The following is a 16251-nucleotide window of genomic DNA, read 5'->3' as shown; positions in this document are numbered from 1 at the left end:
GCTGTCAGCAACACTGAGCAGAATGGAGACCTAAAACGAAGGTGGCCAACCTGGGGAAGTGCAGGAGCTGTGAGTTACACTGTGTTTCCCAGAGGTTCTCTACTGCATCCTCACCCTAGAAGGCTTGCAGGCCCTTAAACTTTTTTCCTCCAATGTGCCACAGTGTGGTAGCCTTAGGTTTGGGTTGGCTTTGGGCACAAACTGAAAAGCCCAAGGCCAAGGGGATAGGGAAGATGGCAGCAAAGTTAGAAGTCCATGTTCTCTTAATTGTCTTGTTGTTTATTTTATCCAAGTACCCTAGTGAATAGGGGAAAAATAAACACGGTGGAAAAAAAAATCAAACAGTAGAGTCTTCTTTAGTGCCCGTCCTTGTGGTTGAATAAAAAGGATGGTCTGCCTTCTATTGAGCTGAGAAATCTTTGAAGTGGGAGTTATTATCTGAGACATTCCTGCTTGTCGTCCTAACAACGCTGATGAAATGTAAAAGGTTCTTTGTCAGCGATTTGTTCTCCTCTCTGTCAAACTCACTTGGCCCCATCGGTTTCAAACCATTGCTAAAGAGATAAAATCAAATTTCTTAAATGAAAGAAAAAAATCCCTACACTCCACCAGTAGATCACTTTAGGAATAAGTTTTTCTAAGAGAGAAGGAGAGAGAGAGAGAGAGAGAGAGAGAGAGAGAGAGAGAGAGAGAGAGAGAGAGAGAAACTAAAACAAAAAAAAAAAAACTAAAAACACTGTGTAGCTTAAATCATGGTGATGTGTGTAGATATTGAAAAGACCTTTGCACCAAAACTGGTACGTTAGGTAATGCAAGAAGGTGGCGGCAGAGGGTAAGTGTCCCATGTCTAAGATCCTGTGTTTGTGCTTTCTGGCCTGGCCTGTATTCCATCAGCCCAGGTCAGCTAACTGGATGGATTCTCTTGGAGATTATTCAGACTCCAAATATTCCTACCTGGGATTCTTGGAAATTAAGCCTGGAGACAAGTGATGTTAAGTTTCCCCTCTTTTGAAGAAACTTCTGCTATAAATAGATCCATCGTGTTTCCTCACCACTGGCAGTAATCTGCTCACACCTTAATCATTAATCTCCAGGATGGTAGCATGTAGGCGAGAAAATTATAATATTTCCTTCATTATTATTATCTTGGAGTTCAGAACGTTTGGTTTACAAGATAGTGACCAAAAAGTGCATGCACACGCCATCCCATTCCCTATGTGCAGTTCTTCATTGTAATATGGTGCCTAGAAAAGAAACTCTGTCCCTGTTCAGGTCTTCCTAGCCTCCTACCTGTAGTTCTAAAGGTGGTTTAAATAAATAAGATTGTGCCCATCACCCTGCCTGATTTGTGAAGACCCTTCCCCAAGTTGTAACCCCTGTACTCAGTTAGCGATGCTGCGAAAGGTCTGTCTCTTATATTGATGTTGTTTGTTTACTTGATTCTCCATATGTCTGTATTGCTAATTTATAGGAGAATATAATGATTGCCGTGAATGTGAATTATACAGTCAGGCAAATATTTTATAATCATCACTAACATGGACTGACAAGGGTCTGAGTCAACCCTTAGGTTATCGGTATCTTGTCTATCCACTCTGTGATTTAAACATCTCTCCCCTTAACAGCAGTTGAATTACGAACTAACCTGAAAGGAAAAGGCTGTTGTGTGCATTTGACAGTGACTGTAATATAAAGACAAAGTTGGAAGCTGAGGCATAGTCTTCTTGAAAACATGTACATGTAAATGAAATAAAGTCAGTTGTCTGCCCCAAAAGACTTTGTGTGCGTGCGACTCCTTTTTGTTGTGTTATTGGGAAATAAATGATTTGATGTTTTCCTTTCACCTTGGAGTTCCAGTGTCCAGTTACTGCTTCATCATCTTACGAGAGTTTTGAGGCTCTCTTAGAGCCTGGAGTCCTCTTCCTTATGTTCCTTCATGGTTCAGCAGGATTATCTTTGGGCCTAGCCACTTGAGTTAGCAAATAGGGGACCTGCCAAAACAATGATTGGAGAGAGATATCTCTGCCCACAATCACCCTAATGATACTAATGGCGGCAACTGATTTACATTTCAGAAGAGAAAAGATAAAAGGATGCTCAGTGGTCTGTCTGGTAAGGATGCCTATCTACAGCTCTTAGCTCTCTCATGAAGCACCTCTGATTCCTAGCAAAAGGCCCAGGAACTAATAAGAAGTGAACACGCTTAGAAAAAGTGATAGTGAGTTGGCTTGGCTCCAAACCTGCCTAAACTGATGGGTACGCCTTAGGCAGGACTACCAGCAGGGATCTTGCTAAGACCTGAGGTGGGCAGTGGTCCCCTGAAGGATCTGTGAAGTCTCAACTCTAAGACTGAAAGACTACAATCCCATAATTCTTCCGGTGAGTTTTAGCATGCTCCTTGTGTCTTTTTATCCAACTTGCCACTGGAGAACTTATCCTAAATGAATCAGAGTCATCTTAATCACAAGTTCAATCCCTTGCTTCCACTGTGGTCTCTGCTTAAAGAATTCAGTACCCTTTTTGGACCCTAAACTCCAAGATGTATATCTGACTCCTTTCTAATGGCCGAGAAGTAAGATCTGATAATCCTGATTGGAGTGAATGGCTGTAGGTGGAGAATAATAGATACTGGGGTGAGAATGGTAGGTCTCCTTAGATAATATCTTGGACAACCAGCTCATAGCTCAAGGACTATATTCCTAGAGGGAGAGAGAGGTTCCGGGACTCAAAAGACAGACACAAGGCTCTCCTAGGCCTGAACTGTGCTGTGTCTTAGCAGCCTGGAATCCGCCCAGTCTCTAGGATTGCCCAATCATCACTAGAGAGGAAGTCCTAAAACCCATCTAACCCACACCTTTCTATCCCACTGCAGGCCAGTGGCAAACTGGAAAGGCTCTGCCTATTCTGGGTCAGAACCACTTCACAGAGTGGAAAGAAAGGAGAGTTCGGAGGGTGCCTGCCTTTGACATTCTCCAATAGGTTTTTGGACAAGAAAGCTTTCTGCCTTTGAAACTTCCTGGTCCCAGCAACAGAACTGAGGGTAGAGGCAGAGGAAAGAGGAACTCTGCTTCAGGCCAATGGGAGAATCAACACTTCCTTCTAGCTTTGTTAAAATCTCTCAATCTCTCTCTCTCTCTCTCTCTCTCTCTCTCTCTCTCTCTCTCTCTCTCTCCCATTTCTTTCTTATTTTTCATGATGAGTAGAAAGGTACAACCTCTGTCCGAGAATCAAACTCGTTGGTTTCCAAGTATCCATGTCAAACCTCTGACTATTGCCACTTTTATCTTCTAGGACAGTTACCCACTCTACAGTGACAAATGCTAAGGTAGCTTAGGGACAAAGTCTTCTTATGACACCCATCTCCCTACCAAGCCAGGTTTCCCTCTTGTTATTCCATAGGAGAGCACCAGGGCCACATTCTGCTGACATCAGAAGGGAAGAGGAAGTCTGTTTATTGCTTACTAGCCCTGTATCCTTATGAATGATACAAATTCACTGTGATTTGATTTCTGCCTCATTAAAAACAACCAGACCAACATTTTTAGTAGTCTTTCTTTAAAAAAATACTGTAACATGTTTAATAAGCTTTAGTGTTAATAAGGTAATCTCCGAAATATTTAGAGATAAATGCTAGTTATTCTATAACTGTTGCTTTTTTTTGTTCCATTTCCAGAAGTGTTCCATTAGCTCCTTAGGGAGTTATATAGCTATCTGGGGGCTTTTCTGCATGTGGAAATCTCAGAGATCCAAAGCCTCGTGGCACAAGGCATCTCAGAGGATGGAGTAGAATTCAAGGGCTACTGTAACTTTCCTTTTCTGAGAATTTCAGATCCTCTTATAGCCTAGCACTGAAGCAGAGACACAGTTTTTCAAAGCCCGAAGAAAAATTAGTGAGAATTTCTTTTAGTATAGAATAAAGCTGAAGAAACTGATAGCGTTAATGTCACCCTTGTGACTTGTTAAGACTTTGGCATTGTTCTGAACTCCAAGGCCCTGTGGGCCCAGGGGTTGATTTGTTAAATTGTAAGTCTCTGCATGCCATTGTGCATCCCATGCGGGCTCCTCAAGACTTTGTGAAGGGCAGAGAAAATGCAATTGGGAAGTGAGAGCCAGCTGAGGATAGGGGCGTTGGAGACAAAAATCAGACATGAATATATTCTTTCCAGCAAGTCGTGGGCACTTTTTTTTTTTTTAAATCAATCATGGTTTCATTTTACTAAATCTTCATTGCAGGAAAAATGCGTAACATCTCAGTCACCCAGTGGCCAGATGTTCTAAATTACTATTTTCTGCTTCTCATTGGCTTCTTATCTTGTCATCCAGACAGCCTGGCCTTTTCACACAAATATCTCCTGTGAAAATAATGAATGAGAACTTTCTCATAAAGTTACAGTTCTGGCTCCAAAATCACTCAAGGAAAGAGAAATTCATTATACAGTTTGAGGCAGAGGTAGCTAAGGTTTTGTCCAGTGGTTTTCCAAATATCCAAAGCAGCTCTTTGAAAAATAAATTATAAAAATGCCTCAGGGTGCAAGTTAATTTAATGTAAATATGCACAGTGTAATAGATTTTGAAGCTTGTCTCACCTATTTTTTTTTGTCCTGTACAAGAACCAAACTGCAAGTGACAATATAGATCAATTCAAAATAAAGTGAGCAGGATATACACTGCTCTGACCTTACAATGGATAGACCGCCCTGGGAAATGTCTGTGGAAGGAAAAAAAAAACCATAACTCGGTAACTACATGGCTTTGCTCTAGTGTTGTAGAATGTGTAGAAGTGTAGAATAATGAGAGAGCGGAGAGAAAGCCAATCCACCGCCTCGCCACCAGATATTGCCTGCAGTAACGTAGCAGAAGGATGGAAGTGTTTTTGCACTATTTCTGAGTATCTGGCTTGCCAATGACCCCCCCCCCCATTGGTCAGATGGGGGTCACAGTCTTTTCGAAAACTAGTTAGGAAGTACACAATGTAAGGTCCCCTGTTTGCCCTTTCCAAGTGTTTGTTCAGGGTCTAATCGTCCTCCAGCTTTTGTACTCACCAATGTATCAATTTTAGTTAAAAAAAAAAATACTATTAGAACTTTGGCAAAAGATGTGCTACCTAAAATATACATATTCGTAAGCCATAAAAAGTACACTTTCCTCTTTTATTTATTTCTTCTGAGATAAAAGAATAGTTTCCTGATGCAGCTAAGCAATTCCTGCTCACTCTGGGATCACTTTCACCTGACAAACACGTTTCGAATATATCATAAAAACCCCCTTACATTTTCTGCTGCTCTTTCTAGTGAGGAAGAAATCAGTAGTAAAATGCTTCCTATTGCCCCCAAAGCCTGCCAACTTCCTTCCGACTAAAACATGGTTGTGGAAAATCAGCCTCCTTTAAGTGTGAAATATCATTTCATTGTAAAAAGTTTTTTGTTTTTTGTTTAAAAGGAGTGGTAATCCAACTTCCGGAAACTGTTCTGAATTATTTCACCAGACCCTTTTAAAAGGGGATTAGCAGGGGCTTTGGGAGCACAATCCTTCTGTTTTATTCAACCTCTGATTTTATGTTATAATTACTGCTTGTAAAGGCTCCAGGATTAGTATGCAGGCACTGTCAGGACATGATGCAGGTGCTCTTCTAATGGTTCGGCTTTCTATTTAGGAAAAGAGGTAAGAAAAATTGAATCATAAAAACACTTTTGTGAGCGCTGAGAACATTTCAGTGACTGCATGAATGAAGCTTTTATACCTTCCACTGACAGGTCAGCCACCGAGGCTCTGACTTACGACCTTTTCAGGGCCAGACAATAGTTAGCAGCTTTCTCACCTTGTCCCCACAGACAGATCTTATGGAAATGGCCATAAGTAGCTTGACTTCCACAAAAGATAGGCCGTTCGAATGGATATATGTCTGGATTGAAATGCCTGCTCTTGGGTCCTTACTACAGGTCTCTTGTTCTCTGGATCCCTTCTCATGGGTGGGGGAGGAGTGTATGTGGGAGGCAGAGAGAATACATGGGGTAATGGAATCTGCCCTGAAATAACCACACAGGGCCCCAGCGCCATGGCCAAGGTAGTCTTCTCTTCCATACTGGGGTTAACAAATCAAGGAAAGGTTATAGAAGCCCAGGCAGCAGCTGCAGGCTTGCTGCATTAGGTTTTTCTTGCTGGAACACTTCATAGCCTTTTGGGGGGCAGTTCCACTCACTCAGTAGGTGTGCCTGGGTCCTTCTGCCCCACTAATCACAGCGATCTTCACCTGTGACTAAAAATGTTCTTGCTACAGCATGTCAAGAACAGTTCTTCAGGCCTCCCCTGCCAGTGAAGCTTCTAAGCCTTTTAGGACAGCATCAGAGGCTCCAGTTTGTACCTAGGTCTGCCAAAGTACAGAGCCCAAACGTGGACTCTCTGATTTCCTCTGGTCCTTTTCTCCCAGTCTGCCCAGGCAGAAGCTCTGACTGGTGACCTGGTCCAGGGCCAGAAACTCAGGCATTGCCCTTCTGAAGGAGGCCAGGATGCTCCTGGGCCCTAACGAGAACAATGCAAGTATTAGGATATCAGCTGCCCTCGCAATGATCACGCGTTCAACGATTTTGTTTTCACGGCTGAAGGGGCTTTTTTCCAATGTAAATCAAGCGCTTTAGTTATTAAGGCCGAACACTAATCTCCAACAACCTTGACATAATGTGGCCGGGCGCGCTGGCCCACTTCGCACCTGCAGTCTGAATAGGCCTCCTTGTCAATGGGGGACACGCTTGTTGCCCCTGCTTGCAAAAGAGGGGAGTGAATAAGTCAAGCTTTGTGAATGCCCATGCGCGCTCTCCCTCCCGCCTTTGATCACCGAAAATGTCTTCTAATTTGTCCCTTTTTCATTGTAACAACGTTTTCAAGGCCCTTTCTATTTTTCCAAACCCCATCTTTATAAAGAACATAAATCGCGCCCCGAAAACAAAAGGGGCGCGCCCAGTCTAACTGTCGCTGTCTCTCTTCAGTGCTTCCTGCAGGTTCTTGGAATTGCTGGAAGGCCCTAGTGTTCCACAGCTCCAGATCTGTCCTTTGGGTTTTTGGAAGGGAGAGAGAAGGGAGGAGGAGGAGGGAGGAGGAAAAGCATTGGCAGGAGGAAGAGGGGGAAAAGGAGAATCAGGGATTGGACAGGTTGTTTTGAGGGTGATCCACCCCTATAGCCAAGTTTCTTGGCTACAGCCCTAGAGCCCTGGGGCTGAATTGCCTCCCCAGGTGTTCTGAGCATCTCCTAACTCACAGCGGGGTCCGCAGACTTTGTAGAAATAGAAAGGAGCAATTCATTTTTCTCTCTTAAGGCAGGTGTGAGCACTCGCTCCACGCTGACCACTGGTTTCCCAACCCTTTCTGCCCTTATAGCCCTTTCCTTCATCACCTGTCATTCTCTGTCCTCCACAGAGCCTAGGGATTTGGGAAACACTCCAGGAAGGGCTTCCTCAACCTACCGGCAGATAAATCCCAAATATTTTGTGGGGAAACCCCGAAAGCATTTTAAGAACAGTCTCAGAAAAATGTTAAAAGGAAAAAAAAAAACAGATTAGTGTTTTACATTGTGTCACAAAGCAGTCTCCTTGCAGGATGCTGCTTCTATTTGGATTGGAATTCATTCAACATCTATATGGGAGCACACAGGCATTAATGACGTTGATGTCTCATTTGGTAGCATATTAATTGTTAGGCTGCAAATCAGTGGGCAGCCCCGTTGCTCCTCCCTTTCCAGCCCCACCCTCACACCGGCCCAGCTTAAGTTTCCCAATACCCTGGAGAAACCTCTTGCTTGAGTACATTTTTTTTTTAAAAAGTATTTTAACTAGAGGTTTTACTTACTCTTCTTATCTCATTAAATACGTGTGTGTGTGTGTGTGTGTGTGTGTGTGTGTGTGTATCAAGAATTTGGGCTTCTCTTCTTTCCTCTTGTCAGTTATTTTTTTAGTGCAGTCTCCCAGAATGAAAACTACCATATCCCACAAACACAGCTTAACACACGTTGCTGTCTGGCCAGGAAGCATGCATCCTTCAAGAAAGAAGTCAACATTTGTTTTCCACATTAAAGGGCGTTTAGTTGCCAGCAGATAAAATAATTCTAAGGACCACTTTTTAATTCGATGGATAACAACCACAGGGGTCTAAAAGAAAATAAGGACGATGGCTATAGACACAAATAACTAAATTACCAAAACGTTAGCATATCTCTGGCTTCATTAATATGTAACAGACTCCCCAGTTAATCTCCAAAAGCTAGTGTTCCCCCTGTAAAATAGCACTCTGGGACGAATTGTATGCGAGATCAATCACTGCTAATGTAAGAAGGTTTACTGCTAGAAAAGGGAAAAGCTATTCACACCTTCAAATAGAAGCTTTTCAGATTTAAGAGTAAGGGCCATACATCACCAAGAATAAATGATTATGAATTGATAAACGCACCCTCCAGCGATTAGCTATGTGATGCTATTTATCATTTCTTGGGTGGCAGTGCTTGAGTTTTTTTTTTTTTCTTCTTTTTTGCCTGCTTGTAAAGTCATTTGACTATCTGTAAAGAAAAGTCTGAGGAGCAGAGGAGAAGGGGGAAAAAAGGATAGCACATGAAAAAGTCTGTATTTGCACATACTTAAGTCATCAAAATGATGGCTGTGCAGACAGAGACCCCTGTGTGTTCAGAGAAGTAAGGAGGAACCAGTTTGACCCTTTGTGGTTTTCTTGTTGATTGGGGAGCAGGGGTGCTTGCATATTGGAATTGACAAATCAGCAGTTATCTTGTTGCCTCTTCCCCATTAGGTGTTCTCCTTCTCTTAGACTTCACATACTGTCTACTAAACAAATAGTTTACAGTGTGTAAAATGAATAATTAAACCTATTCTCCCTTCCCCTTCCTCAGCCTTTCCCCTTTTCCCTCAAGAAAGAGGGATTTTTGCTTGAAGCCTGGAATAAGCTCAGCTTTCCTCTACACCAAACTGGAGCTGGGAGGGAGTTTTCTTGTTGGCCAGAGTAGTCTGGGGAAACCAGAGATCTCAACCAGGCATGGGTGGAAGTCTCCTGGGAGCCCGTTTGCTGTTTGCAGTACAAAAGCATATGCAACCCCTAAACATCCCAAGGGAGACAAAAAGCTGGAGTATAGGACTGACTTAGCCCCAGCTAACATTAACAGGGGAGCAGTTTCTTAATGGTAAAGTGAAAATCTATTCAATATAGGTTGAAGGGAACCCATGCTCCTAAAAGGTGAGGTCACACTCCTACTCTAGAGCTGCCTATCTAGCCAAGGTTGACATACACAATCTTTTGGTGGGACAGGGATGCTATCTTTGTCTGAAGGCAACATAAGTGTCAGTGTATATCCCCTCTGGTTGATCAACAACTATCTGTTAGGAAGCCAAATAGAACAGGTACCTGTCGACTGTTCCCTACTCCCAGAGAATACTGGCCTCCTCAAATGGCAGACAGTGTACCATCTTTAGTGACAATCTACTTTTGGCAGTTGAGTTAGTACTCTTGGGGAACTCTTCAGAGGCTCCTGTGCCTTGAGGGTCTTCAAATTGGGAAAGAGGTTGAAGCTTTGGATGCCAGTATGTGTGGATTACCAGGACCCCTGAGTTGAAGAACACTAGGAATTGTCATTGCCTGTTTCAGATAATGTCACACAGTGGGACCTAAGTTATGTATGGAATCTGTTTGCTTAGTTTAACTATCTGTAGATTGTGACTCTAAACTTGTCACGGTGTCAAACCCCTTTTGGAGATGGTTCAAGTGAAGATTCAGCCTCAACCTTGAAAATTGTTTGATGATTCTGGAATAAATCCAGAACATTCTCCCAGAAGCAAGAGCAGGGCCCATTTCAGGCTTGCATTATCAATACATTTTGAAGATAACATATTTAGAGAAGGAGGAGGAGGAGGAGAAGGAGAAGAAGAAGGAGAAGAAGAAGACCTCTTGAAACGTTAGTAAAAACAAAACACAACAAAGAATTAATCCCACACCTCAAGGCTTAGAATATCTGACAAAGTTGCTACAAAATAGATTTTGATGTATGGGGAGTAAGAGAAGGAAAAATATCTCTAGTTTTTATTTTATGCTCTTCTTGTCTCTCCTTCATGGACTCGTCTCTCATTATGTTAACTCCTGACAGGTAGGCATGCTTGAAGGATTGACTCAGGCAGTACTGGCTATCAGGAAAGGACATTTTGTTTTACATTTCAAAGCCGTATCAGTTCTGTGACTTACAGAAGAGACATATAGAGAAAGAATGATCTCAATCTTGAGAAAGAAAACACATTTCCTTTTGAATCTCCCACCAAACAGGTCATTAATACTTTGCACTTCATACTGGCTCCAGGGAAGAAAAAGTACATTGATAATAAACCCTATAAAATGAGCAAGTTGTCAGCATGAAGATTTAATTTCACAACTCCAGCAAAGAATATTATTCATTTATTTTATATTGTTTTTTTTTCAAGATTTTATTCTTAAGTTTAAATTTTAATGACATTATCTTCTCATGTAAAATCTGTTTTTGAAATAAAGGATTCTCTTTTATGATATGTTTTAATAGTGAAAGTCTCTGAAGATCTATAACATTATTATTTATCTGAAGTCTGTAGCTCTGAGAGCTGTATACACGATGTAATTGCTTTAACATGTTTTCATAAATTACATTCAGAAATGTGTCATAGTAAATTACCTTTGTAATAAAATGTAAAAAATGCAAATGGCTGTTGTCTTTATTACGTTTTAAGCCATTGGTTTATCTGCACTATTTCACTTGTCACTTGCACAATATGTTGGCTGAAGGGGCGGCACAGTTTGACAGCAGAGAGCTGGGTCCTGTGTGTAATCTTGCAGGCACGTACAGTTTGGGTCATTTCCTCATCTCCCGCAGAAAAGACATTATCCCACTCATATTTACATACTTTTCAATATTTGTCAAACAATCATAAATTATAAATTAATGAAATGTTCGACAGTCTTCAGAGATCAGACTAATGAAGACATTTACCTTTTTGGTGATTTTGAGCCTCATCTTTGTAAGTTTAATGACATTTCAATGCTCATGCTTTATTAGGCTTTATTAGATTTGTCCTTCACTCCCGCTGTCATTCAGATGTCTTCGCAGAAACATCACCTGCTTCAGGTAGGAGAACAAATCTACTCTGATAAGGGACCCTTCAAAACAGGGACTTTTCAGCCTTAATTTTAAAGAATTAGGGTTGAATTCGATTTCAGAGACGACTAGAAAAGTTTACCTGCCCTCAGTGTCCTGATGAGACACGACTTACTCTCTCTCCTCATTACTTTCACTATTACACAATGCTCTGATGAAAGGAGCCTCCAAAGAGCAGTGACTTCAAGTGACCTACAGGACACTATCAGAAAATGAGAGGAGGCCTAATCCAATTTCCCTTTCTGGGATTTTGTAAAATCTCCTTTAGATAGACTGAGATACAGTGTGTAATTTCTTGAATCCAAAAGGCTGGGGCGTCACTTAGAACTGTGCTTAAAGCAAGGGACCACCTCACTCTGCTCACAATCTCGATAAACTGAAAATCCCTCTTCAAAAATGATATTAACCAGTGGCAATTTCACTGACCTGGTATCCTCAGAGGAAGTGCCAGGCGTATGTCTGCTTAGCGCAAGGCAGGGAAAAGACCGTAGAAATATTATATGTCCATGAAGTTGACATGCTTCTCTGAAAAATGTCAGCTCACCATGCTCTCTTTATGATTGATGACCATTCAGCTTTTTAATAAAATTATAGATGATGAATTTAGTTCAACCCAGAGAGGTCAAACGATCAGCTTTGACTTAAGATTCAAATAGTAAATCACATGGAACACGTACATATCATTGCCACCCATCCTAAACAGAGTGGAGGAGAGTTGGGGCTTTAATGCCATCTGACTTAAAACAAAGGACGAGGGATCTAGGAAGTAGGAGTATCAATGTCTCTGTCATCAGGTTGCATAATTTTATTAGTCTTCTTACAAATTTCATCAACCCATGTTAGCACACACAACCCCCACTGGGCCATCAGATGCCCCGCTTTCCTTTAGACAGGTCCGTGAGAAGTGTGTGCACCATTCAGAACATTGCTGGTGTTGATATAGGTGGGGGAGTGATGCGGAGCTGCAGGGTACTCAGGGTTTTCTCTGTTACATTTAAAAGGAACAAGATATGTAGGCATATGTAGGAAGCGGAGGCAGGATGTGCATTTTCAAAGTTGCTGCCCCCCCCCCAACGCATAAGGCTTTTTTTCATAAGGGACATTTTCTTCATTTTATTTTAATCTTGCTTTGAACATAGCCCTGGCCAGGTGAATGACTAGAAGAGGGAGGGATCTTGCCAGTTTCCTCATCAAACAAGGGATTAAAATTTTGCCTTGCTCCCTTTGTAAAACAATGCACGAGGAATACAAAATGGTCCATTAAAAGTGTCAATGAGAATCTATGAAAATGTTGGGAATGGCTTTAAAATATTTCCAAGAACTGCTTCTAAAAACACACAATGGAGAGTTATTAAGAAACTTCTTGGTGAAGCAAGCATGGCTTCTGCAATCATCAAAAATTGATATGTTCTGCTAGGAAAGTAATTATGCGCCATCCTGAGGATAAGGGAGCCAGCAATTGTTAATCCACTTGCACACCCGTTGACTTGCAGCATCAAGCTGCAAATGGCTTAATTAAGTCATACACGTGGACTATGCCATATTGCACCATAGCATTATGCACACTATATCTCAGTTTATTGGGACAATTAATGCCAGGGGCCCACCTTAGGTGGGAGCTTCACCCCCCAACACCCAAGTTCTTTGTGATTGATGCTCTCCAAGACAGAAAGCTAGCGGCAAATGAGAATTAAGAGAGGCAGCTGGCTGGGAATGGGGGCTAAGATTTGTCCCGCATAAATTATTGGGGGGGGCGGCTCGTAGAGCTGTAAAATGGGGTGCTACAAAAGTTGAGGCGAATAAACTGCTTTGAACACTACTTCCGGAACTGGTGCTCTTGCTAAGTGTGCGGCGCCTCATTTAGTAAGACTGTACAGGGTAGAACCCAGTCTTTATAACCTGAGGCATCTTCAGCCAAGTAGGTCAGATTGGTTGGGACAGAGATTCAAATCAGTTCCATCCCACTCCAACACACATGTTACCAGCAGGAGTAGTTTGGTTTTCTGAATTTAAACTACAAATAACTTCGTAGATACCTGTATATTTTCTTTAACTACAAATGACTAAGGCAGGAAATTCTTCCTGGGATGTCTTCTCTGCCCCATTCTATTCTTTGATGTTGAAGTATTCCAGGTGAGAGCGTCTGGAAATGCTGTTTCTGGAAGCCTCCAGAGCCTTGGCAGCAGGGGCGGGATGTGATGTCCCGGGAGAGCCTGTCTGCACCTAAGCCCAGCAGCACTTGACTCTAGTGCTAGGCCCGTGCCAGAACTAGCTTGAGCTAGGATTAGACTCTTCATCCTGCTTCTTTTGGGGAACTAGGGGACCTGTTCTGCTTCCATCAAGCTCGGTTTGGAGTCTGGAGACCAAGCTGCCCTGGAGTCTTTGTGTGGACCCATGAATGAAAATATTGACAAAACCTCGTCCTCCTCAGACCCAGTAGAGACCCGGAACTTCTTAATTGGAGCGGGTTTTAAGTAGCTCAGTGATTTAGCAGTCCTGCGTTTCATCCCAGTACCACTAAGAATACCGCATCAAGACCTGTAGCACTAAGGCAGGCTGGTATGTGTCGATCACCTCTTAGGGTCTCTCAGCTCGGTTTCATTGCGGCATGGCGCTAAGGCATTGGATTTGGCAGTCTATTTCCGAGGTGTCCGGGCTTTCGGACTTCTCATAGAGGACAAGAGCTGGAGGTCTCGATTACCATTCCCACCATTCCCGGACCAGCACCCAACATACTGATGACAGCTCATCTCAGAGAAAAGGTTTTTCTCCCAGTATCCTCTGGGGGGAAAATGCTTGAGCTGGGTGCTGTGGGGGCAGCTTAGTGGTATAGCGCTTGCTTAGGACAAGCAGAGAACTGGGTTTCATCCCCAGGACCACCATAAAGCAAAGAAACAATACTTGGGCGGGGGATGGGGGTGGGGTCAGAAGCGAGCCAGGAGTTCACTTCTAGCTGCCTCTTCCTCCTCACGCAGTTACAGTCAGAGGCTGTTTATTTTCCAAAATTTGAAAAACTGATCACTCAGTCTTTTCAAAAGGTCTTCACCAAGCTCAGATTTGGGGGCCTCTTTCTCTGTCTGGGTCAAAGATTAGGGTCCCAATATGGATAACTCAAGTCTTAGGCTGCTATTACCAGGAACGGAAATGGGGAGTGAGCGGGTCCTGCCAGCTGGGAAAGAGCCTCGCAGCTTGAGAGTGTCCCGGATGATAGAAACCTCTGTTGGGCTACTGTAGTTTGAATCTGTCCAATGGAAGCTGCAGAGCCGGGATAAACCAACTTCCTAGATTTTCTGGCTCAATTGCAGTAAAGTTTATGAAACATTTGTAACAAATAACATCAATACCCCCCAAACACAGCAAAGCTCTTACAGTGTGTTCTCTAAATTACACTTTTCCCATACCGTTTTCTTTAAAACAAACCAAACGCACACCCGGCTTTATACGGATTACATTTTTATGCAGTTATAGCTGAAGCAATGGAGGGGTGAGTAGTGAGACAGGGCTGGGGGATCACTTAGTGAAGCAATGGCTGAGCGAGACACTTCCCCCCCCACTCCCCACAGCAGAGCCTGCAGCCGAGCAGTGTCTAGCAAGTGGCCCAATGTTCTTTCTCTGAGGCGCAGTGACTGTCTCCATTCTCCATTTCACCTCCCAAGCCCTGGAAAGTCAAGTATCCCCAGTGACCTCCTTCCTTTTCTCATCGCTCTGTCCTTTTTTTTTTTTTTTTTTTTTTTTTTTTTTTTTTTTTTTAAATTTGGCCTTAACAGAGGGAATGATGATTCTCTGGACTTAGACCTGGGCTGACCATTCCCTTCTCCCTGCCTGTCCCCTGATGCATTTATTCTGCAGTGTACAGACAGCAAGGCTAGGAGGCCTTTCCTGGGAGTCTTCCTGGAGGTGGAAGCTGAACTGTTAGACTTCATTAAACTTCCACAGACTGTGTGCTGAGGGTGGGATTGTGTTGACATGCCCGAGGGCTATGATCTGTGTTCTGTTTCAAGTCCAAAGCAAACTTCTAACTCTTCCACCTCACTGAGCCACCATTCCACCATTCCACGCCTCACTTTTTTTTGGAGGGGGAGGGGCTTGGCTAGAATTTGATACATGCTAATTTTATAATCAAGAGGTCCATTAATTTTACAATCCCTATTTCAAAGTCAGGGTAGCTACTACAGCTATTCTAATCTAAATCTCTCACCCTTAAGAAACTTATGTTGTGGGGGTGGAAACAAACAAATGTACCCAGAAAATAGCGGTGAAGCCTAAGCTGCATGGTGAGAGGTTCCCCAGGCTAGTACCAAAAGGTAAATCATTTCCCGCCTGGGGAAGGGGGGTTTGTGATGAACATATTGTTCCTTGAACTTAAAAGCCTCAACTTCCTTCCTAAGTCAGATGTTGGAGGAATTTACACCTAGACCCTAACTATGACCCTCAGTGAGCCTTTCTATTGCCTCTGGCTTAACATTGCCCCAGGATGGCCACTCAAAAGTTTAACTTCATTATCAAGGGAGGAATTGAAAAGTGACTTCTACAAGTTCCAAGGCAGGGGTCTCACCAGTACACAGGCATGGGGGAGTCTGGAGAAGAACAAAAAGTGAAGTGGAAAAAAGGGCGAGGGGATTTTATTTTATTTTATTTTAAAGATATACATAGGATTAAATAAACTAAGAGGCTCAGCCCAGGGAATTCTAGATCTGGGTTTTGAAACCGAGAGGACCCCTTTACTTTTGGCCATCTGGCTGCTCTAAGCTCTGCCCCATGCTGTATAATTTTAGCTGAAAATCTCTTCCGTTGCAGCTTTGCTTTTATTGAATTCATCAAAAGCAAACTTTCCCTGAGTTTTTTTTTTTTTAAGAAGGCTAAAATAATACGCCGACCACTGTGACATTCTCCGAGCTCAGGCCATTTTTCATAACGCCTTGGATCTGCTTTTGTGCCTCTGAGGCGACTCAACAGATGAATAACGAGCAAAGTCCGCTGAAAGTAAGCTAGCAGCTTTTCTCAGCTCTGGGGGGAAAAAGTTAAATGAAATGAGAGGTGCATGTAAAAAAATCTCCACACCCAAAGATGGGGGGCCACATTTTTAT

The sequence above is a fragment of the Alexandromys fortis genome, unplaced genomic scaffold (genome assembly GCF_014885135.2).
Source record: "Alexandromys fortis isolate MF-2015 unplaced genomic scaffold, M_Fortis_MF-2015_v1.1 scaffold_85, whole genome shotgun sequence".
Taxonomy (NCBI): domain Eukaryota; kingdom Metazoa; phylum Chordata; class Mammalia; order Rodentia; family Cricetidae; genus Alexandromys; species Alexandromys fortis.
This window is presented reverse-complemented; position numbering follows the sequence as displayed.